This window comes from Notolepis coatsorum (genome assembly GCF_963971535.1).
Source record: "Notolepis coatsorum genome assembly, chromosome: 11".
In the NCBI taxonomy this organism is placed as follows: Eukaryota; Metazoa; Chordata; class Actinopteri; order Aulopiformes; family Paralepididae; genus Notolepis; species Notolepis coatsorum.
In genome coordinates this window covers 60,447,450-60,473,878 of record NC_140175.1, presented here as the reverse complement: position 1 = coordinate 60,473,878, position 26,429 = coordinate 60,447,450, and the positions used below count along the sequence as shown (strand labels likewise).

Below are 26,429 nucleotides of genomic sequence, written 5' to 3'. Positions count from 1 at the left end.
TGTGCGTGTGGATGTGTGTGCTGTGAGTGTATTTGATGGTTTGTTACATAGTGTTATTGTCGTTGAGCATCCTGATGGCCTGGGGATAGAAGCTCCTTCTGAGTCTCTCTGTGCTTGCCATGAGACTCCGGTATCGCTTGCCTGACTGCAGCAGTTCAAAGAGGCAGTTGTTTGGGTGCCTAGAGTCTTTGATTATTCTCTTAGCCTTACTCATGCAACGCTTGTTGTAAATGTCTTGGAGAGTGGGAAGCCCACCTCCAATTGTGCGTTCGGCTGAACGGGCCACTCTCTGTAGTCTGCTACGGTCTTGTGCGGTGCTATTCCCAAACCAGGAAGTGATATTGCCAGTCAGGATGCTCTCTATTGTGCATGAGTAGAAGTTCTTAAGGATCTTCTGACTCACTTTGAACTTCCTTAGGCGCCTAAGGAAGTAGAGGCGTTGCCTTGCCTTCTTGATTACACTGTCAATGTGTGTGGTCCATGTCATGTCCTCGGATATGTGGACTCTTTCAACCGGTGCCCCGTCGATGCTGAGGGGGCTGTAGTCCCTGACCCCTGACCTCCTAAAGTCCACAATCATCTATTTTGTTTTGCTGACGTTCAGGGAGAGGCAGTTCTCCTGACACCACCGCGCCAGATTCTCTATCTCTTCCAGGTAGGCGGCGGTCCTCTCATCGTTTGCAGAGATCAGGCCCACCACTACTTTGTCGTCAGCAAATTTTATGATTGTGTTGTTGTTCCGCTGTGCCACACAGTCGTGTGTGTACAGCGAGTAGAGGCGGGGACTCAGAACACAGCCCTGGGGGGCCCCTATGTTGAGCGTGATGGATGAGGAGGTGCAGTTGCCTGCTCTCACCACCACCAACAGAGTGCCCACCCAGTCAACTCTGGGGGTCCCTGCCCCTGATCAAGTGGGCCTTCCACAGGGCTCAAGACCGAAGAGTGATCATCCATCCTAGAAAACATGTTACATTCACTATTTTTATCTATTATCACTTATCACATTAACCATTTATTATGGATGCCATAGTCAACCTGCCGAAAGGCCTAGTCCTTGCTCACATTAATATATGTAGCCTGAGGAACAAAACTTATGACCTTGCTCTATTCTTTGAGTCAAATAAGGTTGATATTCTAGCAGTTTCCGAAACTCATCTGGACAGCTCCTTCGAAGATTCTGAGGTTGAGATGTATGGTTTCACAATTTACAGACATGAAAGAAACAGGTTTGGTGGTGGTGTGGCAATTTTTATTCGTGAACATTTCCCTGTGAAACTTAAGCATTGAAGCTATATGGCTACAAGTGCAACTCCCACACCTGAAACCTATACTTATTGGCTGCTGTTATAGGGCGCCCAGTGCCAATATACAGTATTTAAGGGGAGACACTGCAGGTGAATAGGGTAAAAAAATTAACTAATAGATATCACAATGAAACTTCCCCAGTTGATTACTTATATTAAGACAAGACTTTTTTGTATTACAAGTTTTCTGAAATTGTATGTTTAAATATGCAAATGAGGCATGATCTACTTAAATATGCACTAATTTGCATATAATTCCAGGACAGAAATCTGAACATTGGATAAAGCCATTTTCAAAATTATAGTTTCATTTTGTTGACATATTAGAGCCAAAGGTTATTACAGAGGGGATTTTGGATATCTCTTTTTATCACTCCATAAATCAGAAAATACTCCATTCAGTCCATTTTTATGGTAAAATTCCATATTTCGCCATGTTTTTAGGAATAAAATGTGATATAAATCAGGGTATGAATGCGATATCAACAAACCCTTCTGTAAATACCTTCAGAACATAGATATGAATAGAACTGGAAGGTTTGGTGTATGTGTGTGCTACTGAAGTGGAGATTTCTGGCTCAGAGTATGAGGAAAAACTCTTAAAACTCATTTTTGGGAAAACGCCTTCAAAGTTCTGTATTGTAAAATGCCATACCTTTTTTTTTTAAACAGATATTTACAAACACAATACCTAATAAAAACCATTAGTAATAGACAACCTAAACACATGCCTGATAACTGAATAATAATAATAATGATGTTATTGAACTGAACATAACTACACACAGGCTACAAACAGTGTAGTACAGTGTAGTACCCCCTAATAGGCAAAAAATATTTGAATAGATATCACTATGAAACTTTCCCAATTTGTTATGTACATATAAACTAAGAAAAAATATATTGCAAGTTTTCTGAAATGTATGTTTATATATGCAAATGAGGCACTTCCCCATTAAATATGTGCACATTTATGGATGCAATAAGGCAAAATGATGTAAAATAAACAACTAAATGTGTGTTACTGACGTTTTATTGTCACTAGTTTCATAGAAGACATGTTTAGGAAGCAAAATATAACAAAATCTCAAAATCAACAAAAAAAGTATATTTGACTATTCACCTGCAGTGTCTCGCCTTAAGTAGCTTGTGTGACATGTTGGACAGGGCCATAAAGGAAAATGGAGAGTTGTACTGTCTTGGTGATTTTAATATCGATTGGCTTTCTGAAAACTGTCCTCTGAAGAACAGGCTCAAAACCATAACTGACACCTGTGGATTATTGCAATTAATTTCCCAACCAACGAGAATAATTTTGGGGTTAAAACTTCTAAATGTATTGATCACATTTACACTAATACTCCCAATCTGTGCTCTTCACCCGTTTCAGTCCCAGTTGGCTTCAGTGACCATCATTTAGTTGCTGTCTCCAGGAAAACTAAGCTACCTAGGGCCTGTCCCAAAATTATAATTTCTAGATCAGAAATTTAATGAAGATGTTTTTCTTGAAAATCTTAAGAATATTGAATGGGCTGATGTATGCACCATTGACGATCCTGAGATCTCTTTGAATTTATTTATGGAGCATTTTATGAAAATTGTGAACATTCATGCACCATTAAGGAAATTCACGGCTAAAGCAAAATGTGCGCCATGGATAGATATAGTACTGAAGAACTTGATGGCTCAAAGGGACGAGGCCAAAAAGGTTGCTGCTCTTTCTGGATCTTCTGTTGACAACTTTATTGTACGTTAAGAAATCAGGTAACCAAAATGAATAAAATAAATAAAAGAACCTACTATCAAAAGAGAATTTCTGAAAGCGGTAACAACAGTAAAAAATTATGGAATGTAATGAAGGAAATCATGGGTAAAAAGATGACCTCCATTTCTTTTGTAGAATCAGATGGCGTCTATTTGACTAAGCCACTTCAGATCGCAAATTATTTTAATGATTCTTTTGTCAACAAGGTCTGTACAGTGGACAGTACTGTCAATTCTAACTCTGATGTGCTTATAAAAAAGCACATCATGAATAATAAGATGTGCACTTTTGAATTCCACCAGATTTATGCTGGAATGGTTGAAAGGTTGTTGAGCTCTCTACCTGTTGGCGGCCCTGTTGGTACTGACCTCCTTGACAGCAAGTTGTTAAGAATATCTGCGGCATATGTTTCGAAACCAATCTGTCATATTTTTAATAGATGTTTGATTAGTGGCGTGTGTCCAAAATTGTGGAATAAGGGAAAGATCATCCCACTACCGAAAGACACAAAAGCAACTTTCTGTGGTCCCAATAGCAGGCCTATCAGCATTTTGCCAGTACTTAGCAAACTGTTGGAAAAAATTGTGTATGAGCAAATACAAGTCTATTTCTCTACTAATGGTTTAACTGCTTTATTCCAACATGCGTATAGGCCTGGGCATTCCACCTGTACCGCCATCACTCAAATGTCTGATAGTTGGCTCACCTCTATGGACAACTCAAAGCTCATTGGTACTGTATTACTTGATTTTAGCGCAGCCTTCGATGTAATCGACCACAACATTTTAACGTCTAAACTTGTGTGCTATGGTTTTACATCCTCTGCAATCCAATGGGTTAGGAGTTATCTTTCGGCCAGGTCGCAGAGAGTTTCTTTTAATGGGGCTCTATCGAGCAGTAGGGCCCTGGACTGCGGGGTCCCGCAAGGAAGTTGCCTAGGACCCCTCTTATTCTCAATTTTTACAAATGACATGCCGTTTGCAATTAGTAGAGCTAATTTGACAATGTATGCCGACGATTCCACTATTTATTATGCGGCTGCAACATGTACAGAGCTTAGTCAGGTTCTGTCTAGTGAGCTGAGCATTATAACTGGATAAAATCAAATAAACTTATACTTAATTTATCAAAAACAAAGTGCATAATATTCGGCTCTAATTATAGACTATCACACAATCCCAAATTGAATTTACAGATTGAGGGTCAAACCATTGAACAGGTAAAGACTGTGAAGCTTTTAGGACTCTGGCTTGATGGTGCATTGTCTTGGTCCGATCACATCAACAAGGTGGTTGCCAAAATGGGCAGAGCGGTTGCAGTCACACGGAAGTGCTCACCTTATCTCACATCAGTGCTGTTTCGTCAAGTTGTGTGCTCTATGGTTTTATGTCATTTAGACTACTGCTCTGTAGTATGGTCATCTGCATCCAATGGTCTACTCAGAAAACTACAAGTAGCTCAAAACAAGGCAGCTAGACTGGTGCTAGGCTGCTCACCTAGGGCTAGTGTAGTTGACATGCATGCATGTCTCTCATGGCTCAGTGTTAAGGTAAGATTATCTGCTAACTTAATTACATATTTTCATAGAGTTACTCAAACTGTATAATTGCATTGTGTACAGCGCAAGTACTCACACACATTCAACCAGAGGGGCAAGAGGTGGATTGATTAATTTACCTCTACCTAAGTCTAATTTTAAGAAAAGGGCAGTATTTTATATGGCGATAGTATCCTGGAACTGTCTTCCCAGCGATGTTAGGAACATCAAAGAAAAGGCTAGTTTTAAAAGAAATCTTAAACACTATTTACACTCGCACACACAATAACATTTTGTATTCAGCACAGCTGGAATACATGCACACCCTGATAAATTGTTTTATTTTGGTATAACTGGATTTTATCTCTTGTTTTTTCATCTCCTGTTTTACATTTATTTTTTTCTATGATACATGTTTTTACTCTATTCTATGATTAATTGTCTTTGTGATATATGCTAGGTGTATGTTATCTTGTGTATATGTATGTTGTTGGACCCCAGGAAGACTAGCTGCCGCTAAGGCAGGAGACAGCAGGAGACAGCAGGAGACACACACACCACTGATGATTAACGGGGCTACCGTGGACAGGGTGAGCAGCTTCAAGTACCTGGGGGTCCACATCTCAGAGGATCTGACATGGTCAACACACATAGACACAGTAGTAAAGAAAGCGAAGCAGCGCCTCTACCACCTGAGACAGTTAAGGAAGTTCAGAGTATCGGGGAAGATACTCCAGTCCTTCTACTCAGGAGCTGTAGAGAGCATCTTGACCGGAAACATCACTGCCTGGTATGGAAACAGCACGGCACAGGACAAGAAGGCCCTACAGAGAGTGGTGCGCTCAGCTGAGCGTACCACGGGTATTGCGCTACCTACCCTGCAGGTTCTATACAACAAGAGGTGCAAATCCAGAGCCTGCAGAATAATGAAAGACCCCCACCACCCCAATAACAGCCTGTTCCAGCTGCTGAGGTCAGGCAGACGCCTGCGAACCCCAGCTACTAGGACGGAGAGGCTTAGGCTCAGCTTCTTCCCCCAGGCCATCAGAGCCTTGAACAATGAACATTGAGAGACACAGAAACTGAACTATCCACACACAAGCACACACAAGCACACACACGACACGCACGCTGAGCACGCTCACACACTAGCAGCCACTTTAACACTCATGCCGCACACACGCACACTTATGGCCAAGAGGAAAGGCCACTTTAAATTAGTATAACAACAGGAACAGTGTATTGCACTACTAAAGCTACCTAGCATGTCCTATATGCTCTGTAAATACTATGTACAGATACCGAGATGTCACACCATGTTACTTGTTTATTGCACTGTTGTTTTTATTGGATTCTATTATATGTTGTACCACTGTATTTTTATTGGATTCTATTATATGTTGTACCACTGTATTGCACATCGTCGCGGGCAAGACCAGCCGCATTTAAAACTCTTGACTTGACTTGACTAATGGGGATCAGTTTAAATAAACAAAAATAATCAAACCTGGGGTCTACCCGTCAGGAAGTCCAAGACCCACTGGCAGAGGTCATAGTTCAAGCCCAGGTCCCTGAGCTTGGCTATGAGTTTGGAGAGGACTATGATATTGAATGCTGAGCTGTAGTCAATGAGCAGCATTCTCACATAGTTCCCCTGCCTCTTGTCCAGGTGTGATGCTGCTGTGTGCAGCACATGGGCTATGGCGTCCTCCGTGGACCTGTTGGGGCGATATGCAAATTGCAGGGGGTCCAGGTTGATGGGGAGGGAGCAGGGCTCGAGACTAACGATGTCCCGTCGTCCCGGGGACGATCAAATATTGATTTGGGACGAACAGAAATCTTTGCTGGGACGCATCCGGGACGGAGAGGATTTTTTTTTCACAGGAAATGTCAATTGGCCGACTGTCAGTGCGCGCATATATTGCTGTCAAATGAAGTCTAAACGTAGCGTGATTTGCCAAATCCAATGACTATCTCCGCCTCCCAACGCAGCAATACGCTCATCCAGCATCAAGTTCCTACCCACCTCTCCTCCGGTACAGTACGCGCTGTGCACCGTACGATTGCAACGGTGCGGAACCTTTTTTTGCGGAACTTAAATCCCCACGTAATTTATCAACAACACTGCGGTCTGCTGTGAGCATTATAAAACAAACGTGTGTTTAACCGACCGTGAATTAAAGTGTCAATGCTGTTTGTCATTTTAACAGCAGATACTTTCTTAAATGCCATCCTCCCGACAGAGCAGTGTGACTGGGAGCTCTGATGGGTTCGATTGCTGGTGTTAGCATTAGCTGAAGAGCTAGTTTTAGCTTAACGTTACCTTGGCTAAAGTTGGGACTATTCATAATCCAGCAATAATGGCTGCAGACCTGCAAGCAAAGTACAGCAAGTTGGCAAAGGAGTATTCCAACGTAAATCACATTTTCACCAGTAAAGTTAGTCTTTCCATCTGCAGCTTCAGAACATCCCACTCCACTGACACATGCCTTCTCTACTTGAACGACCACATCAAACAAGAGGTGGACGCGGGCAAATACTGCGGCATGGTCATGCTGGACCTACAAAAGGCCTTCGACACTGTCAATCACACCATTCTGATTGACAAGCTAAAAGCAATTGGTTTTGATAGTTTATCAGTGAGCTGGATACAATCCTACCTGGAGGGGAGGGAACAGATGGTGGAAGTAAACGGTACCCTATCCCCCCCCCTCACAGTGAGCTGTGGTGTTCCACAAGGAAGCATACTAGGACCGCTACTATTCCTAATTTATGCAAATGACATGTCGTCAGCTTGTGACTGCAACTTGTTCCTGTTTGCGGACGACTCAGCCCTGCTGGTCTCTGACAAGAACAAGTTACAGGTTGAAAAAGCCCTCAGCTCGGAACTAGGCAAAATCTGCATATGGCTCGCCGACAACAAGCTATCATTACACATGGGCAAAACAGAGTCCATTCTCTTCGGTTCAAATAACAAACTCAGCAAGACCGACGGCTTCTCGGTTACAGTGGGTGACAATATTATCACAAGGAAAGATGAAATTACCTACCTGGGTTCCATCCTAGAGGCTAATCTTTCCTGTGACAAAATGGCATCCAATGTAATAAAAAAAGTCAACCAACGAACGCGTTTCTTGTACCGGATCTCCTCTCTGGTAAACAAGAATACCCTGAAGACTCTAGCAGGAGCACTCATTCAAGGGTACTACGGCTATGCTTGCACCTCATGGTACCAAAGCACCTCAAAGGCACTAAAAAACAAATTACAAACATCTCAAAACAAGCTAGTCAGACTACTACTTGACCTGACTCCTAGAACCCACCTCACCCCTGCCCACTTTGACAACCTAGGATGGCTTAGAGTAGACGACAGAGTACAGCAACTTGCAATGGGCCTGGTCTACAAGATACACTACGCGACCAAGGTACCCATGTACATGTCAAAATACTTCCCAAAGGTCAGTGAATACCACGATCACAACACCAGAGGGAGCTCCACAAATCATGTAAAACCCAGATTCGGCTCAAACAAGGGACTAAACACGTTTCGCAATTATGCCACATCAATGTGGAACGCCCTGCCTAAAGCTGTAAAGGAATGTGAATCACTACCCACCTTCAAAAACACTCTCAAAAAACACCTACGTGAGACTGCAATTCGAAACTGGCCCCTACAAATGTCCTAACCTAGTTGTACAGTAAATGACCAAGTAAGGCTTTGTCAATATTCCAATGTACAGTGTAAAATGTGTGTGTGTCCCCTTCCCAACCCCCCCCCCCCCCCCCCCCACCTCCAATGTACAGCCCTCACCCAACCCACCCAACCCCACCCCACCCAACCAACCTCCTCCAATGTACAGTTTCTATGCCAAATGTATATACACTCCTTTTCTGGACACTTTTGTATCACAAACAGTACTGTATTTGCAAATCTGATATGTCATAAATGTATAGATGTAGCAGTACTGTCTATCTGTATGTCATGTATGTCATATATGTTATGATGAATTGAAAATGGGGGACCCTGATGTAAACAAGACGAAAGTCTTTCTCTGGTCTGCATCCCCTTAACAATTGTATGTATTGAGCTGTACTGTACTGTACCCATTCTGCAATCTGTTAATAAACTTTTCAATCAATCAATCAGCTACATGCTAGCTAACCTAGCTCATGTTAGCGTCGTCACTGAACCACCTCGCGTACACAATTAATGACATGTTGCGGACAGCCGTCTCGGTGACAATGTTTAGCTTTTAGTGCCAAATGATAAGAGTCTGAGGCGGAGTCTCAAAAGAGAATGTTGAATATTTATTGTGCAAATATCACAACAGATCTTCTCCAACGGAGCCTTGTAGCTGAGTAGGGTGGGTATATCTGCAGAGCCACTTGGTAACGAGTGCAACACCGTGTAATGTCCGTGTGGATCGTTGGAGTAGGGTATATCTGCAGTGCTGCAGCCCCATACTCAGTGTATAGATTTGTATTAGTATCAATGCAATGACATTATGTAGTTTAAAGCTAAACTTGATTTGATCTTTATTTATCTCTAACATTTTCAACCATAAACACACATTTGTAATAACAAAAAAAAATAAAACGAAATAAAATACATTTAAATATATTTTCCTATGGAAGGAATAATCAACATGGCTCCAATTGGTTGACTATAACAGCACCGTGACCAAATATCCCTATACTAGCACCTTGTTAAACACTTTTTTTTTTATTTATTTTTAATCATAATTATTCTTGTGAAATCTTTCCACCATGGGAGCCTTTTGACTAAATCAATTTATTCTCCCCTTCTCTGAAAGGTGTTTCTTATGGCAATAACAACTATAGACAACAAAACCAAAGTAAAGAAACTACATTTGATTTTTGGGACGGTTACATTCACTTTGGGACGGTTAAAATTGTATTTCGGGACGGTTCTGGGACGGTGGTGAAAAAAGTTAGTCTGGAGCCCTGGGAGGGAGGAACAGATGTAGCCCTTCACAAGCTTCTCAAAGCACTTCATGGCTATGGAGGTGAGAGCTACAGGGCGGTAGTCGTTAAGGCAAGCGGGCGCAGATTTTTTGGGTACAGGGATAATGGTGGACTTCTTCACACAGGTGGGGATGACAGCCTGTTCTAAGTTAAATATGTGTCACATCTAATGTCGTCCGGGCAGAGAATTTTGGTCCAGGCAAGTCTAACGCTTCACCCAAGCAACTTGAAACGCATCTAGCACACTCAATCCATAAATTGTGCCAAATTATGCCTGGGACCAGATGGACATCAATACTGGAAATCACGATCAGACAATTGGAATATTCTTTTTGGAATAACCCCGATTAAAGGTAAGAACTATCTGATGTCAATTCCACCTTGATCCTACAATGATTTCATATCAATCCAGCTGATCAGCGTGTGTGGTGTTCAAAACGAATGCCGTTACTGGTGATCAGATCATCAAAAAAATAGCGCCCCCCCCCCCTTTGATGCATTCATGATGAAACATAATACAATACCTATTATATACATTTGATTTGGAAATAGCAGCGTGTCCAGGCGAGAAACGCCAACGACTTCAGCAAAATTCACATAGCTCCCTATAACTCAGCTTTTCAGGAATTTGCCCGGATCACTCTGAAACTATACATATTCACCATGGGATAGCGTGTGAACATATACATGAAGAAATTTACTCTTTGTTGCATGTTCGTCGGGAGATAGTGACTGTCAAATGACCATAGTATTGTCTCCATAGCTATAATATAGAATATAGATATAACTCTGCAAACATAGTGACGCACAGTCAAAATAGGGAATGGAAAGCTGGCACATTGACTACAGGGATAAGGATAATGGCTGGCGCTGAAAGTGTTAACAACAGCTAGATGACATATCTTTTAATGTTAATCACTATCGTCAAGGATTAAATTTAGCCACTTATTGGGTCTATGGCTGTAGACTGCAAATGAACAATAAAAGACAGACTTTGCACAATAACCCTAACACTTATAGATTTAAACTTGTTTAAAACTTGTTAAAAAGGTGTCTTGTATTAAGAGAGTTTTATTTTAAATGTTATGATATTGTAAGAAGAGGCAGGACGAGATAAGCTGTGCTTCCTTCTGCCCCTTCTCCAACTCGTCCTTTGTTTTTCTATGGATGAAGACAGACTCATTTATTTATGTATTTTGTCTTTACTGTGATTTGTATGTTTGTTGTGTTCGAGATTAATAAAGACCAATCAATATTATTCTAGATGTGTTGTTTCAATCTTCTTTGTGACACAAACACTAGGAATGGCCATTGATTTTAAGAATATTTCAATAGTACAATTTTAATTGTAAGAAATCAAATAGTTTATGCGAATATCGTTTTGTCTCAAAAAATATATGTTCCCTTGTTTTTACTTCTCAATTCAGGGATTGTAGACTTCAAAGGACACAGTATACAAATGTGTTCTTTCGTAGACCAGGGTGTGTCCTTCGTAGACCACAAAAGCCGAACTGAGCATTGTCAAAAAAAGGTTGGAGGACATTTTAAAACAGCCGTTATTTGTACAAACTAACCACATATTTGGAATTCTCGCCTGAAAATATGCATTCGATAGGTGTTTTATGCAAAATGTGCAGGACTGTTAAGAGGTTAAAACATCAGATGGATCCTCCAAATTCAGGAAAAGATTTGCATTTGAAGGAGCCTTCGAATTGGGACAGCTTTGTGCGCCGCTTCGACACAATTTGATGCATGCGGTCTTCAAATGCAGCCGGAGGCTACAACCCCTGAATTGAGACACAGCTTATGTAGGGTATTGAGAGAACTGTTGCACTGCTGAACGGCCTGCTGGTTACAGGTAGCTAGCCGGGTAGCATAACAGTCTGTTAATAGCTGGGAGAACAGAAAAGAAAGATGAAGAAAGAGAGACTGGAGATGTTACATTATAGCAATGTTTTGTACGTTTGTCATGTTGTTTCACTAAATTCACACATTTCAAGCACCAGTGATGCAACTTTCAGAATTAATGCTTTACGTTTGCCTGCTCCGCTAGCGTTAGCTGTTAGCAATGACAGTAGCCAGCTAGCTTGCTTCTTGGATTATCTCACGTTCGCTATTATGTCAAAACAAAACCATACGATAACATGGAAGTTCAGACATTTCCCAGCCCCCAACTATCAAATAGCAATTTTGTTAGTTTTGTCATTCCCTAACAAGCACAAAGTCACATGCCTTTATGTGCAATGTACTTGGCTATAAACCTGATTCTGATCTTTGATGGGGTTCTGAAGACTGTATTATTTATTTGGGGGGTTATAGATTCTTAAACTCACTCTGAAAAATAATAAATACTTAAATTCATCTGGTTTATTTCAGGGTTTGGTTTTTTGGTAAAAAGTCAGAGGAGCAGATTGTTCCCATAAACAGTGTTTATGGTTCTCATAAAGTGGGCACGCACGCTTGTGTGCCTCTGGGGAGTGGGGAATATCATCTGAAATCTTAAACTGGATGGTTTTCATCTTCGCATAATTGTTTCACACAATCTGATACTGATATCCGAATCATGAAATTTTTTATAAGATAGATGTACTTTTATTGTCCCCTTAGGGAAAATGGTCTTGGACTCTGTTCTGCAGTTTCACAATAAAAGCACCACCACACATGCAACATAGTGAAACGCCACATCAACAGCACATCTCATTATATGAGCAACACAGACACAGAAGCCTCCATGGAAAAACCACCAATCATGACCCATACACACCTAATGGCAATGGTGACATATTGCTCAAACCCTCAGGTCAACAGACTATACCAATGAGGATTGAGAATCTAAATGGACCACAGCCAGAAATGAAGGTTTATGGTTTAGCCTGCACTGGGGAACCCTGAATCTTTTACCAGAAGATAAAACATGGAACGTGGAGTGGAGATATTGTCATTATTCACCAAATAAAATGAAAGGAGCAGGAATTAGTTTTGGTGGCAGAAAGTGGTTGTGGAGACTGATTGATTGATTGATTAATTGATTGGTTGATTGATTGATTGATTGATTGATTGATTGATTGATTGATTGATTGATTGATTGATTGATTGATTGATTGATTGATTGATTGATTGATTGATTGATTGAACATTTTATTAACAGATTGCAGAATGGGTACAATACAGTACAGCTCAATACACACAATTGTTAAGGGGATGCAGACCAGAGAAAGACTTTCATCTTGTTTACATCAGGGTAGGGGTGGACGGTATAAACGGTATACGGTATAAACGGTATGAATTTGCTCTACGGTATGGATTTTGACTATACCGTGTAACCGGTAGGGCAGCTCTAAAATAGCAATGACGTCATGTAACCACAGCGCGACTATTTCAATCGCATTTGCCCCTAAAAATAGATCAAATTAGTCATAGATAATAGATATGTGCAAACTGGAAAAAGTTATTTAGGAGGCTTCGCGCAGTGGGCGCACTGGGCGTGTCAACACACAATTGTCATTTCATAATAAACACATATCACCGCGGCGCACAGCAAGTTTCAATTTCAGTTCCTGGCATTTTTAACCAGTGGAGAAAGGTAATAGATCTTACCTATCGTTTTTCTTATATGAATTATTCTACGTTAATAAAACATATCAACTACAGTTTGCTGTAAACATTATGATATGTGTGTAGTGTTATGATAACGACGGGAGGACGGCTGCAGCAGTGGATTTGCGAAATAGCATGCAGCTGCAGAGCCGCAGAGCCAGGGGCTCTTTCAGGTCTGGTCACAGGCCCGCTCAACAGCGCCCCCCCCCCACCAAACGGCTGAACGACCTGAAAGAGCCACTGGCTCTGCGGCTCTGCAGCTACATATGCTTCTAGCAAAATCCAGCCCCGCTGTTTGCAATGGGAGCAGCACGGAGTCTCGACTCTGGACTTATTTTATTTGGAATATAATGACTTTATACGCAAAAGTAGCCTAGTTTTAAGTTAAAATATTATAAATCTACATGCCTTGAGGATGTCATTCTTTATATAGCCTGCCTATCAGGCAAAAAAAAATATTCTAACGGAAACACTGATACCGTGATATATACCGTTACCGTCTATGCTTCAAATTATACCGTGATATAAATTTTAGACCATACCGTCCACCCCTACATCAGGGTCCCCCATTTTCAATTCATAATGACATTTATGACATACACCCCCACCCCCCCAACCCCACCCCACCTACCCAACCTCCTCCAATGTACAGTTTCTACGTCAAATGTATATACACTCTTTTTGTATCACAAACAGTACTGTATTTGCACATCTGGTATGTCATGAATGTATAGATGTAGCAGTACTGTCTATCTGTATATCGTGTATGTCATATATGTTATGATGAATTGAAAATGAAGACGAAAGTCTTTCTCTGGTCTGCATCCCCTTAACAATTGTATGTATTGAGCTGTACTGTACTGTACCCATTCTGCAATCTGTTAATAAAGTTTTCAATCAATCAATCACACAACATACAGAAATACATATATATATATATATATATATATATATATATATATATATATATATATATATATATATATCATGACATTTATGACATACATGACATACAGATATACAGTACTGTTTGATCAAAAAGAGGACACCCTGATGAAGGCCCTGTGTAGGCCGAAACATGTCGGTTTATTTAAAAATTCTCTAAACAATGTGAGCCATAAAATAAAGGCATTTTAAAACTTGTAGAGCTGCCTTGGATCTCAACTTTTTTTATACAGTACTGTTTAACAGAGATCCTAACAGAAAATATATACATTTGAGGGGGAGGAAACTGTACATTAGGAGGGGGTTGGGTGGGTGGAAGGGGATTTGGGGATTTGGACATTTACGGGGGCCAGGGCAAAGTAAAATATATTGTTGGTTTCCTGTTGGTTGTCAGTTTGGCCATGGCAATTTATTTTATTTTATTTTTTTATTTTATTCTTTCCCACGGCGACTATGGATAGGGAATTTCTTTATTTAATTAAAATGTTCACAACAACATGGATGCATGTACTCTGCCAGCATGTTTAATATCCATAATACTAAATGTTTGACTAAGATTTGTATAACATTTTATTGTAAAAATAAAAAAATAACTAAAAAAATTACCACCATTAGCCTTTTCATGTCACGCACCACCTAGAGGGCGCTCGCGCACCACAAGGGGTACGCGCACCACAGTTTGGGAACCACTGGGCTAGAGCAACGAATGTGAGTGTCGCGTTGAGGCATCAGTGGTCTCAATTGGCTCTGTACACTTTGTCAATCAAACACAGACTTGGTTCCAAATGTAAAGTGCACTACATATTAAATGTATTATTATTATTATTATTATTATTATTATTATTATTATTATTATTATTATTATTATTATTATTATTATTACACTCTCCAGAACTGGCCTGATTAACACTTTGATTGCCTAAGGCTAAATTCATGATATACCATAGGTTGCCAGCTCTATTTGTCTATGGAGAAGTTCCCCTTCTTTGCAGGGCTATAACTTTTTAAATTCTATTGCTAAATTGCCATTATTAGGGCCCATTCAATGTCCTATATGTATTGTTCAGGGTGTATGAACGTTAAACTTTTTCATTCACATATTCATACTAAAATATGATCTAAAGTATAAGTATGTTTTCATCTCTTTCTGCAGCTTTCTCCAGAACGTGATTTATAGCCCCAAATGCATTATATTGATGATCAAATACAGTTTGATAGCAATCGGCGCGATATAAAAAAATCCAACTGGACGGACTTCTGGAAGTTACTACACGTCATCTGATGTTGACCGGATGGGCGAGGGGGCGTTTATAATTCCGTGGGCAGCGTTATACCATTCATCTAATGTGGGTCAAATGTTCATCATAGCAGTTAGTGTCGAACACGGAAATATTACACGCTAAAACTCACCCCAGTCTCCGCGGGCCGTTGGGCGATCAGCGTGGGGTAGACAGTTTTCCATTATGGGATGTAAATATATCCGGTCCATTTCCAGCTTGTATAATAGTTTATACGTCCAAATCATGTTGTTTATCGAGTTATTGGCAACGGATCGCTATGTATTGTGACAAGCTAGAGTGCCGGAACCTATACCGAGTGCACGGAAGTAATATGGGTGAACAGCACATCGTCCAAGTAACTTCCTGTTTGGCGATTGCGCCGATCAGCCACCAGATGGCGCTCTTGAACCGCTAGAGGGTTCAGTGGGGCTTTTTGGTGGGTCTCAGGCCAGCGGATGGGAAATATGAATCCGATCACAGATTTTTTAAATATTGATATCAAAGACGAGTTACGGCGTCTTCGGCAACTTGAGCATGGCGGGGAAGGACGCCTAAACTCGTCTTCTGGCAGTTAAAGTGTTAACACTTTCACTGCCACACACGAGATATCTCGGGTTTCCGATAGTTATGTTGAAAGCCACTCACGGGATTTCTCGGATTTAATTTTTAAATTTTTTTTAGCGATCTGAAATCATATTGCATCACGCGAGCCTACCCAAGTATACCCGAGCACCGCCGGCGATCAGATGTGGAAAAAAGCGCCCCCTATCGTCTCCCAGATGACATAAGGGATTTTGGAATGGACTCAATGAAAATGGATGGGGAAAAAAATCCTGTACTCCACATTTTCCAGTCCACTGATGCAGCCGGGGTTACCACAGTTCATTCTGGAGCCTCTCAGGCCCGCGGAATCATGTACTGTGCTGTACACACGTTGGATCCATACACTTGGAATATACCAGTTGGATACCATCTGATGTCAGGTAAGGAATCTATGTTATCAGTGTCAGGATAATCAGACTAATTTTGATGAAGATATAGGCTGTTTTGTGAAATGGGCTCTTTCGGTTTCACTGAAATGAACACGGCGATTATCCGTGCGCGGCTCGAATGTGCTTGCGTGCACGTATAATATTGATCATCTAGCGTTTATTTGAAAACGATTCATAAATAGGCCGACGAATATCAACGTTCTGGAATATTCCAGTAAAAGACGATTATCATAGAATGGTACTCTAGAATGAACAGTTTTTTACCTCAAAACGGATGCTTTTCAAAATGCTCTCAAACGGAAATGAAGCGATAAAAAACCAATCTGCCTTGACAGCACTGACTGGAAAAGGATTCTTTGATAAGCGACGGGCAGATTAGACACATAGCCATAATTTAAAACATAGATTAGGCGATATTAAGCGTAACATTGGCGCCGATGGTGGCATTGAAGCGATACCTCTGGCGCGACCTCGTGGCATTCAAAGTGTTAATACAAAAAAAAAAAAAAGACACACTGCTTCAACCTTGCATACTGTTTTGAATTCAGTGATTACTGTACCGTGTGTAGCCTGGGTGTCTGTCAGGCTTATATCCTGAACTCATCAGTGATTGGATCCTCCCCAGGACCAATGGTATTGCAACCCTCAGCATATAATCATTTTGGTCAAAGAGCTGCTCACGTGGATACATGTAAACACAGGCTAATTGTCCAGCCCACAAATTGCCAAGTTCAATCAGAATGTAATTAAATGTTGTTTTGCCCCTCTGACAAAGTGATATTCCATAATTATCCATGGCTTCTAGTGAAATGCAATACAATCTGCAGACTGCATGGTTTATGAACGAGGCTTACAAAGCATACTTCCAACACATAGTAATGGAATTACTGTAAGAAAACAGAATTCCAAGCCAATGTGGACACAACACCAGCCTACCATGAGCAGGCCTCCACGTTCACACATGGTGGCTGAGTAGAAAATACATATGGAACATGCCCTTCCAAAAAAGTATCATGCTATTTCTAAGATAAGATAATGGTAGTGATCAAAGATAAAGAATAATTATTGTGGATTATTTTGAGCAGTCAATGTGATGAAACGTTACAAAGGTTATGGAGAGGACTGGGGATATTATTTGAAGAGGGGAAGGGCCCCGAAACATTCAAAGCCCCGGGGCCCATGGTAGGCTTAACTGCTTCTGCGCCAAGAACGAGTTTACTCGTTATTGCCCGCCAATCGAAATGCGAATCTGGGAGACTCTGGACTCTGTCTGATATTGCAACGGCTCAATACCGCCGCCTGATGGATTTCGGGCGATGTTGCACCCACTCTAAACCGGATGGGGCGCTCTGTGCATCGGTGAATATATGTTCGGGGCAGAGCTCTCTTGTTATGTGGATCCAGACAAACACTCTAGTGCAATGGATCGCTTTCGGGACGCAAGAATCAATATGCTTTCGGCGTTTATTGCGTCATACAAAGGGAAAACGGATCTAGAAGATGGATATTAAATAATTGGAATATTTTTTCTCCAGACTCATCGGCCACAGGTAAGAGGAATCTAACGTTAATTCCAGCTCGATTGTCCATTTATTTCATTGCAATCCATCTGATCAACGTATGATGTCGTACTAAAGAAAGCCGTTACTGACAATCATAAACGACCCCCCCCCCCCCAGGGCTCGAGACTAACGATGTCCCGTCGTCCCGGGGACGATCAAATATTGATTTTGGACGAACAGAAATCTTTGCTGGGACGCAAACGGGACGGAGAGGATTTTTTTTTTTCACAGGAAATGTCAATTGGCCGACTGTCAGTGCGCGCATATATTGCTGTCAAATGGTGAATGTCTCTTGCTGACTAAATTGACAGAGTTCACTGAAGTCTAAACGTAGCGTGGTTTGCCAAATCCAATGACTATCTCCGCCTCCCAATGCAGCCATACACTAATCCAGCATCAAGCTCCTACCCACCTCATCAGCCAGTCGCGTTGCAGCAGCGTCACACCCCAAATGAATCTCGCATTGAAAAAGAAAAACGTGTTAACAGGTGAGGGAAATCTCTCTTTTCTCCACTGGTATTTAACCCTGGTTGACACAGTGAATGACAGCTGGTAATTGACAGTCGCACGCAGGGCAGCCTGGGAGAAATGCGAGGCCCTGTGCGAGATTTAACGCGAGCCCCCCCCCCCCCCCCCCCCCCCCCCAAAAAGGTTTAAAAAAAATAAAATAAAAAATTATATATATATATATATATATATATATATTTTTTTTTTTTTTTTTATACAGTCAACATATTCTTAAATAATAGCGCTGCCCGAGGCGGGGCATGATACAGTCAACATATAGCAAAAGAGAGAGCGAGAGAGAGCTCCCGTTCTACAGTCAATATACAGTGTACAGAGAGAGAGAGAGAGAGAGAGAGACACATTGGAAAGAAATTGAAATGCTATTTGGCCCTAAACAGAGAGTACACAGTGGCAGAATACCTGAGCACTGTGACTGAAGATCCTTGACTATACAGACTCAGCGAGCACAGCCTAGCCATCGAGAAAGGCCGCCATAGGCAGACTGTGTGTGTTAGAAAGAGAGAGAGAGAGAGAGAGAGCATGTGTGTTAGAGAGAGAGCATGTATGAGAGAGAGAGAGAGAGAGAGCATGTGTGTGTGTGTTAGAGAGAGAGCATGTATGAGAGATCCAAAAGGACAAAGATCAACACTTAAATCCAAGAGAGAGAGAGAGAGAGAGAGAGAGAGAGAGAGAGAGAGACATTGGAAAGAAATTGAAATGCTATTTGGCCCTAAACAGAGAGTACACAGTGGCAGAATACCTGAGCACTGTGACTGAAGATCCTTGACTATACAGACTCAGCGAGCACAGCCTAGCCATCGAGAAAGGCCGCCATAGGCAGACTGTGTGTGTTAGAAAGAGAGAGAGAGAGAGAGAGAGAGAGCATGTGTGTTAGAAAGAGAGCATGTATGAGAGAGAGAGAGAGAGAGAGATATAGAGAGAGAGAGAGAGAGAGAGAGAGAGAGAGAGAGAGAGAGCTTAAATCCAAAGAGAAGAGGGTCTATACCAGAGAAACCAAAGCAGCAAGGAGCCAATGGCCGACATCAGCTGAATAGGCTAGCCAGGTACTGTGACACACACAGCTTTGGCCAACGGCCCAACGCTACCCAAGCTACACAAACGACCAAGACATTCACACACAGCACATGTCGTATCTCCAAATGTTGTGAAGTAGCATATGTTTTGCCTGGAAAAAAACATTGTTATTAACAAAACATTCGGGAGGGGAAGGAAGGAAGAGTGGGGTAATGTCATGACATTTTCATTAATCTTACCTGCACCAAGGAACGCAGGGCGAAAGGCCGTAACACAGGTCTCCACGTTGACGAAAGGCCTCTCGCTGTCGGGACAAAAATAAGCTGCTGCCAGAGCCTTGTCATGGTGCAGGCCCGACTACATCTTCTGTCAAAGATGATGTCGTAGTCAGAGTGCCAGAACCCCCTGCTATTCTCACGGCTAATGTCAATGGTCGTAGCACAAGCTAACAGCTAACTCAAGGCTAACTGATAGCATCAAACGAACGTTCCCAGCCGAGCGCAGCCGGCCGTTAACGTCGAAGCTAAACAGCTAACTGGCTAACAGTTAGCTCAACCAGGCTATCGCTAACCATTAGCTAACGCAGAAGCAAGCTATGCGGCTACATACAGCCAGGTGCTGACACCAGGCACACACCGTTAGCTACTAGTAGTACTATTAGCTAGTCGGCCAGTTTAGCTCCAGAGAGTGAGAGAGAGAGAGAGAGAGAGAGAGCGATGTCCACGGCGGGAATAGAATAGAGTTAATAGAATAGGTTAAAAACTCACCAAACGTCCAAGAGGATGGAGACAACCGCGTGGAGTTGACGAAGTTCATCTGCCAAACGACCCTCTTCATCCTTGGCTGCAGGTTAGCTAACGCTAGATAGCCTTTAGCTAAGCTAGCTACTAGCCAACATCATCATGGGCCATGGCCTATATCCCGACTGCATCATGACAAGGCTCCGGCCATTTGTCCCGCCTTTCGTCAACGTTCCTTGGTGACTGACCGACTGATAATGACCGACCTTGGCTGGCATAACTAAGCATAATAGTCAAAAGCTGCACGCGCGAAATATTCAAACGCAGCTGATTCTTCTTCTTCTTCTTCTTCGTTTAAGTTTCCGGCGGCGTACTATGATGTAAGTAACCACTCCCTTCGTTGAAACCAATGCCTGCTGCAGAGCACCAGAGCTCCAATAGTGACCCAGGTGCAGACCCAGGAACAAGTCAGACACATTCTACAAACGTGTCTAATGTGAAATATATAAGCATATAAGCTAAACTAGATTTTAGGTATGTGATGAAAAAGGGCCTCGCGGGAAGGGGGGCCTCGCAAAAAAAAAAAAAAAAAAAAAAAAAAAAAGTATTTTTTATTTTGCGAGGCCCCCCTTCCCGCGAGGCCCTGTGCGACCGCACTGCTCGCACACCCCCTGAGGCGGCCCTGGTCGCACGGCACGAGACCACTGTACAAGAACCATGAAAAGATCAGAATGTTATAAAAAAAAGAAAACGCGCTATACTGTGGCAATTGTGGCATCCTCTCAGTGAAGAGATCACCGCAAACATGCTGCGCTATTTGAAGAGGATAAACACAGACCCAAAATGACCAACAGGGAACTGCATCCAGCAATACTACCCCTGAGTCTAAGGTGAGGACACATTTAAATCACAGAAGTGTAATGTTAGTCTATTGGAACTGTATACAGTTATCGACGCGTTCTAGTTATAGCTGCTTATTGCTAGCTAACGTTACTGACAAACTAGGGCTGGGCGATATGACGATATTATATAAATATCGGGTACAGTTCATTAACGATACACTTTTTTAACGTATCGTGGATATCGTGATGTTTTGCCCAAGAGGATTGTGTCGCGTCAATCTGGTCCACCCCGTTCAAACTTTTGAACAACGCCGCTCCCACACACGCACTACTGCATCAACGTTAGTACGTATGATTAACAAAGGCATTCGTTTTGTGGCATCAACATTATATAGTTACACGTTATATAGTTACACATCAGCGTATTTACCCAAACATAGCAACGTCCAATGACGACATAGATAGCAAGCGTTACTGTTCATATCTCAGTCCGTGCCGAGTTGTGCGTGCCCATTCTGCGGTCTGGTAATAAAGTTTTCAATCAGACAGATGTATGGAAAGGCTTTTATTATAACATTTGTTGCAGTAAAATCATTATGCCTCGTTGTCATGCTGCGGTGCGCTAGTAATCACTCGTCGGCTGCGGTGAGCTGTTGTTGTTGTCGTTGAGCTGAGCTCTCGTTAAAATCAAGGAGGGCATTCAGGAAGTAAAAAAAGAATAGCGCTGCTTGCCGATTGGTGCTAAGAACAGCAGGGCGGGTACAAGCGGTGTGACGTAATTGGCAGACTCGACTGTCAATCAAAATTATTATGTTGCCGGCTGAATGATTGAACGAATGAACGTTATTAACGATTGCAGAATGGGTACAAACAATACAGTACAGCTCAATACAACAACAGTGGACTGACTGGAGGATGAAGACCAGAAAAAGACTTTCGGCTTTTTTACATAAGGGTCCTCCATTTTCAATTCATCAAAACATTTAGAGACATACAATTGTTAAGGGGATGCAGACCAGCGAAAGACTTTCGTCTTGTTTACATCAGGGTCCCCCATTTTCGATTCATCATATTTCATATCTAAATTATATAATATCTCATTGCTAAATATATGCAATATATAATCTAATAATCCAATAATCTAAATCTAATATATAATATAAAAATGCTAAATGCATGGGTATTTTATTTTGTCTTTAATGTTAGCTTGCAAACTCAAATACTGTCTTGGTAAGCCTCATAATGAATTGTTTGGGGAAAAAAAGAAAAACATCGTGATGCGTATCGTGTATCGCCGAAAGGTCAGAAAATATCGTGATATCATATTTAGGCCATATCGCCCAGCCCTATGACAAACGTATCAGACTGCCACTGATTAATCCATAGTTCACACTATTTTATTCTTATTTTTAATATTATTATATTGTTATTCCTATTTTAGTCCTATTGACCTAAATGTTTATTGTTGTTCAATGTGAGCGATACATAGTCTGCTCTGTAGTGCCGAATTTCCCTCGGGATTATTAAAGGATTTCTATTCGATTCTATACTAACAAGTAATGTTACTACCATTGCGAGTTAATTGGCATAACGTTACATTTATCTAAACGAACGTGGAGAAATAGACGACAGGCTATAGGCAAACTTCACTTCAGCTACACAATGAATCCATATTCAGTGAGGAGGGCCCGCTGGAATTTAGCAGCAGTTATCAATATCGACCAGGAGGACAGCGCGATCTAAGGGACATGTTTCATTACTAGTCAAGTGTCATTACTTTAGTTATCAAAGGTGGAATCTCTGGACGCAATGACATTATATAGTTTAAAGCTAAACTACGTTTTTCTTTCTTGTTAGAAGAGGTATAACTTATTCAGTTAGATTTGATTTGATCTTTATTTATCTCTAACATTTTCAACCATAATAATCAACATGGCTCCAATTGGTTGACTATAACAGCACCGTGACCAAATATCCCTATACTAGCACCTTGTTAAACACTTTTTTTTATATATATATATTTATTTTTTATCATAATTATTCTTGTGAAATCTTTCCACCTGGGAGCCTTTTGACTAAATCAATTTATTCTCCCCTTCTCTGAATGGTGTTTCGTATGGCAATAACAACTATAGACGACAAAACCAAAGTAAAGAAACGACATTTGATTTTTGGGACGGTTACATTCACTTTGGGATGATTAAAATTGTATTTCGGGATGGTTCTGGGACGGTGGTGAAAAAAGTTTGTCTGGAGCCCTGCCCCCCCCCCCCCCCCCCTTTCCTTCACGCATTATGGAGCATAATGTATACCGATCATATGCATTTGAATTTTTTTATGTAGCATCGATTATGTATAATATGCGTCGGGCCTATAACTCGCGTTCTAGGAATGACTGCAGACCACTCTAAAAACATACTTCACGACGGTATTAACACGACAATGTATGAATGTAAAAATATAACGTTCCCACATCCGGAACGATAGATACCCGATGTTGAATGGGCCATAGTAATGTCGATATAGCTATAATATTTTAAAGGTTATAGCCCTGCAAAGAAGGTGAGCGACTCCATAGGCTTACAGCGTATCGGAAAGGGTGAATTCCTCCAATACTGAAATCTGGTATGAAGAGCCATTCGTAACGTCAGAAATTAAAGCAAAGTGACTTGATGTTCTCCATTTGTGGCACAAAAACGCATGTTAGGTGAAAGATTTAAAAAAAAAAATCTAGATGACCCCAAACAAATAGTCAAGGTCCATACAGAATATAGCCTACTCTATTGAAGCGCTCCTGGGTTTGATTGACTGGGTGTGGACACCGTGTCATCAGTCAGGGAAGAAGGGGGTATCCTCGGTCACCTGTGTAATAGAGAAATGTGTGTACAGTCTATTATTGCACCTGTGATGTTTGGGATCCTCTGAAAATCCACTTTTACACCTCGTCTTTGCACCGCGGTTTCAGCAAGCTTAAGGAAAGTGGCTGTGTGCTTCAGCATTGCAATAAAAAATGCCTTGAAGCACCTGGACCTTCTCACCTGGTCCTGGATGACAGCAACACCCATGTGAGAATGCTGTTCATCGACTTTAGCTCAGCATTTAACACCGTCATCCAAACAAACTCATCGCCAAACTCGGCGGATTCATTGGTTGGGGTGGGGGTTGTTGTTGGGTTTATATGAACAGTGCTGTTAGATTCAAGTCCAGCCTAAAGACGTGGCTCAAAAGGGACTATATTTAACCTAGATATTCAGCTAAAGGCACCTTTAGATGTTTTTATGCGTCTATGAGATGTGTTGTGATGTCATGTGTCTTTATGATGTCTGTATGATGCATGTCTGAACACTTCGTTCCCCTACCCCCCTCCAAGGACCACAATGGAAATAAGCTCTGAGCTTTTTTGTGTCCATCCTTGGCAGTATTTCCAGACTGTGCTTCTGTCACATGTTATTTTTATATATTGTCAAATAAAGTCATTCATTCATTCATTCATGTTGGTGCGTAATGGCCTGGATGCCCTGGTGAGCAAGCTCCAGCCTTTCACGGAGCTGAGTGACATACTGTGGAGGAGTCTGGGCACTTTCATGGCCGGGTGGCAGACCAGCCACCAGGTAAATTGGCTCAGTCACTTCCCGCCCAAACAACATCATGTTGGGGGTAAACCCAGTGGAGCTGTGCTTTGTTGCCCTGTAGGCCATTACAGCATAATACTGTCTACACTGCAGATACATTAGGTAAATTGGCACTGAATAAGTGGCATCAGTGCCTCCCTTCTCACCTATCAGCCTAATTAACTCTGAAACATGCCTGAAAGAACATAGCATGCTATCTCCTACTGTAAGTAACCCTATATCAGTCCACTAACAAGAAACATGCGCTCAGTTGAGAGCAAATCTCCACCAGGCTATGCCTGCCATTAAAAATTCCTGCCTGCTATCAGAAATGCAAGCTGAGGCCACAATGAAAAGGTCTCAATCAGGCTCGGTCAGTGTCTCAATAAGTTAACTATATACTACAAGATGAATGGCAACTTTCTCTGATGGTATCTTCATGATCACGGTTAAATTAATAGATGTTCCTTCCCTGCAGACTCTTTTGCATTATATTGGTCCTTGTATTGAACAGGAACGTGCAACAAACCATAGTTCAGATAACCAGTGTGGAGCACAGCAGGAGAGAGCATTACATGAGGTGAGCATTTCCTGGTCGATAAGATGACAGTAGCCTAGTAATAGGCAAATATAAGACTGTTCTGACAGCACAATATTGATTGTAAAACATGTTTTCAATGCATAGGTATATCAACAACAATGTCATGTTGTAAACAGGTGTCAGAGGTCTGTGTGGCATCACCTTCTTGTGTGCAAAAGGTGTAACTTTATACTGAATGTAATATTTCAATGGACAATGATGGAAATTAATCAAATACTTGTCGTTACCCAATTCGAAAGATATTTTGAGGATTCAGGTCCTTGGCCTGCTGTCAGTCTATGTGTGACATTACTGGCAAACTGGCCCTGTATTAGTGTTGTAATGATACCAAAATGATGGCTTTGATACGATACCCGCCTAAATATCGATACCGATACTGAGACGATACCACGGCAAAAACCTAAAACATCAGGAAAAGTAATGGAATAATTTATTAGATGACAATCCTGACATGACAGAAATACATTTATTTAAAAAAGGACAACAGAGGATATGTATTATGTACTGCACAATAGGTGTGAACAGTTTTTTATTAATAGTATTACTGTAGAAATTAGCTTGACTGGGAATCTTGGAGTTAGCCATCACAGTTTGTCTTGAAAAATAAAGAATGTTTGGGGGAAAAGGCTATGTTTAAGATGTACATAAAGGCTAGGGATGTGTGTGATTAAACAACTACAACTACACAATGTTTCTGCAACTAATAGTCGACATAAAAAATTCTATTCGGTTAAACTATTTTTATAAAACCACCAGATAAATGTGTGAAAACACATTTTGATTTGTGCATTCTAATGCTGCTGTTCTTGAACACATCCCCCTCGGCTAGCTCTCCAACTCTCACAGTCACTCACCCCTCCACTCTGTTAGCTACATAGTATATTGTTAGCAACATACTATGCTAGGTCAGCCGCAATTTGCATGGGTTTGGAAATTACTTGACAGTCTTCTGTTACACAGCAAGATTCAGCAGAGGTATGTTGTCTGTAGAGCAAATATTCAGTCCATTAACTAAGTAACTAAGACAGACACACACACACACACACACACACACACACACACACACACACACACACACACACACACACACACACACTGCCCCGCAACGAAATACGGCTCTTATTA

The 26,429-nt window shown here is 41.4% G+C and overlaps 1 protein-coding gene across 1 annotated transcript in view; it reads right to left on the bottom strand.

Moving 5' to 3' along the window:
* The window catches only part of LOC311236946 (reticulon-4 receptor-like), a 259,088-nt gene that overhangs the window by 231,536 nt on the left and 1,123 nt on the right, over positions 1-26,429 (bottom strand). The gene's annotated exons all lie outside the window — the stretch shown is intronic.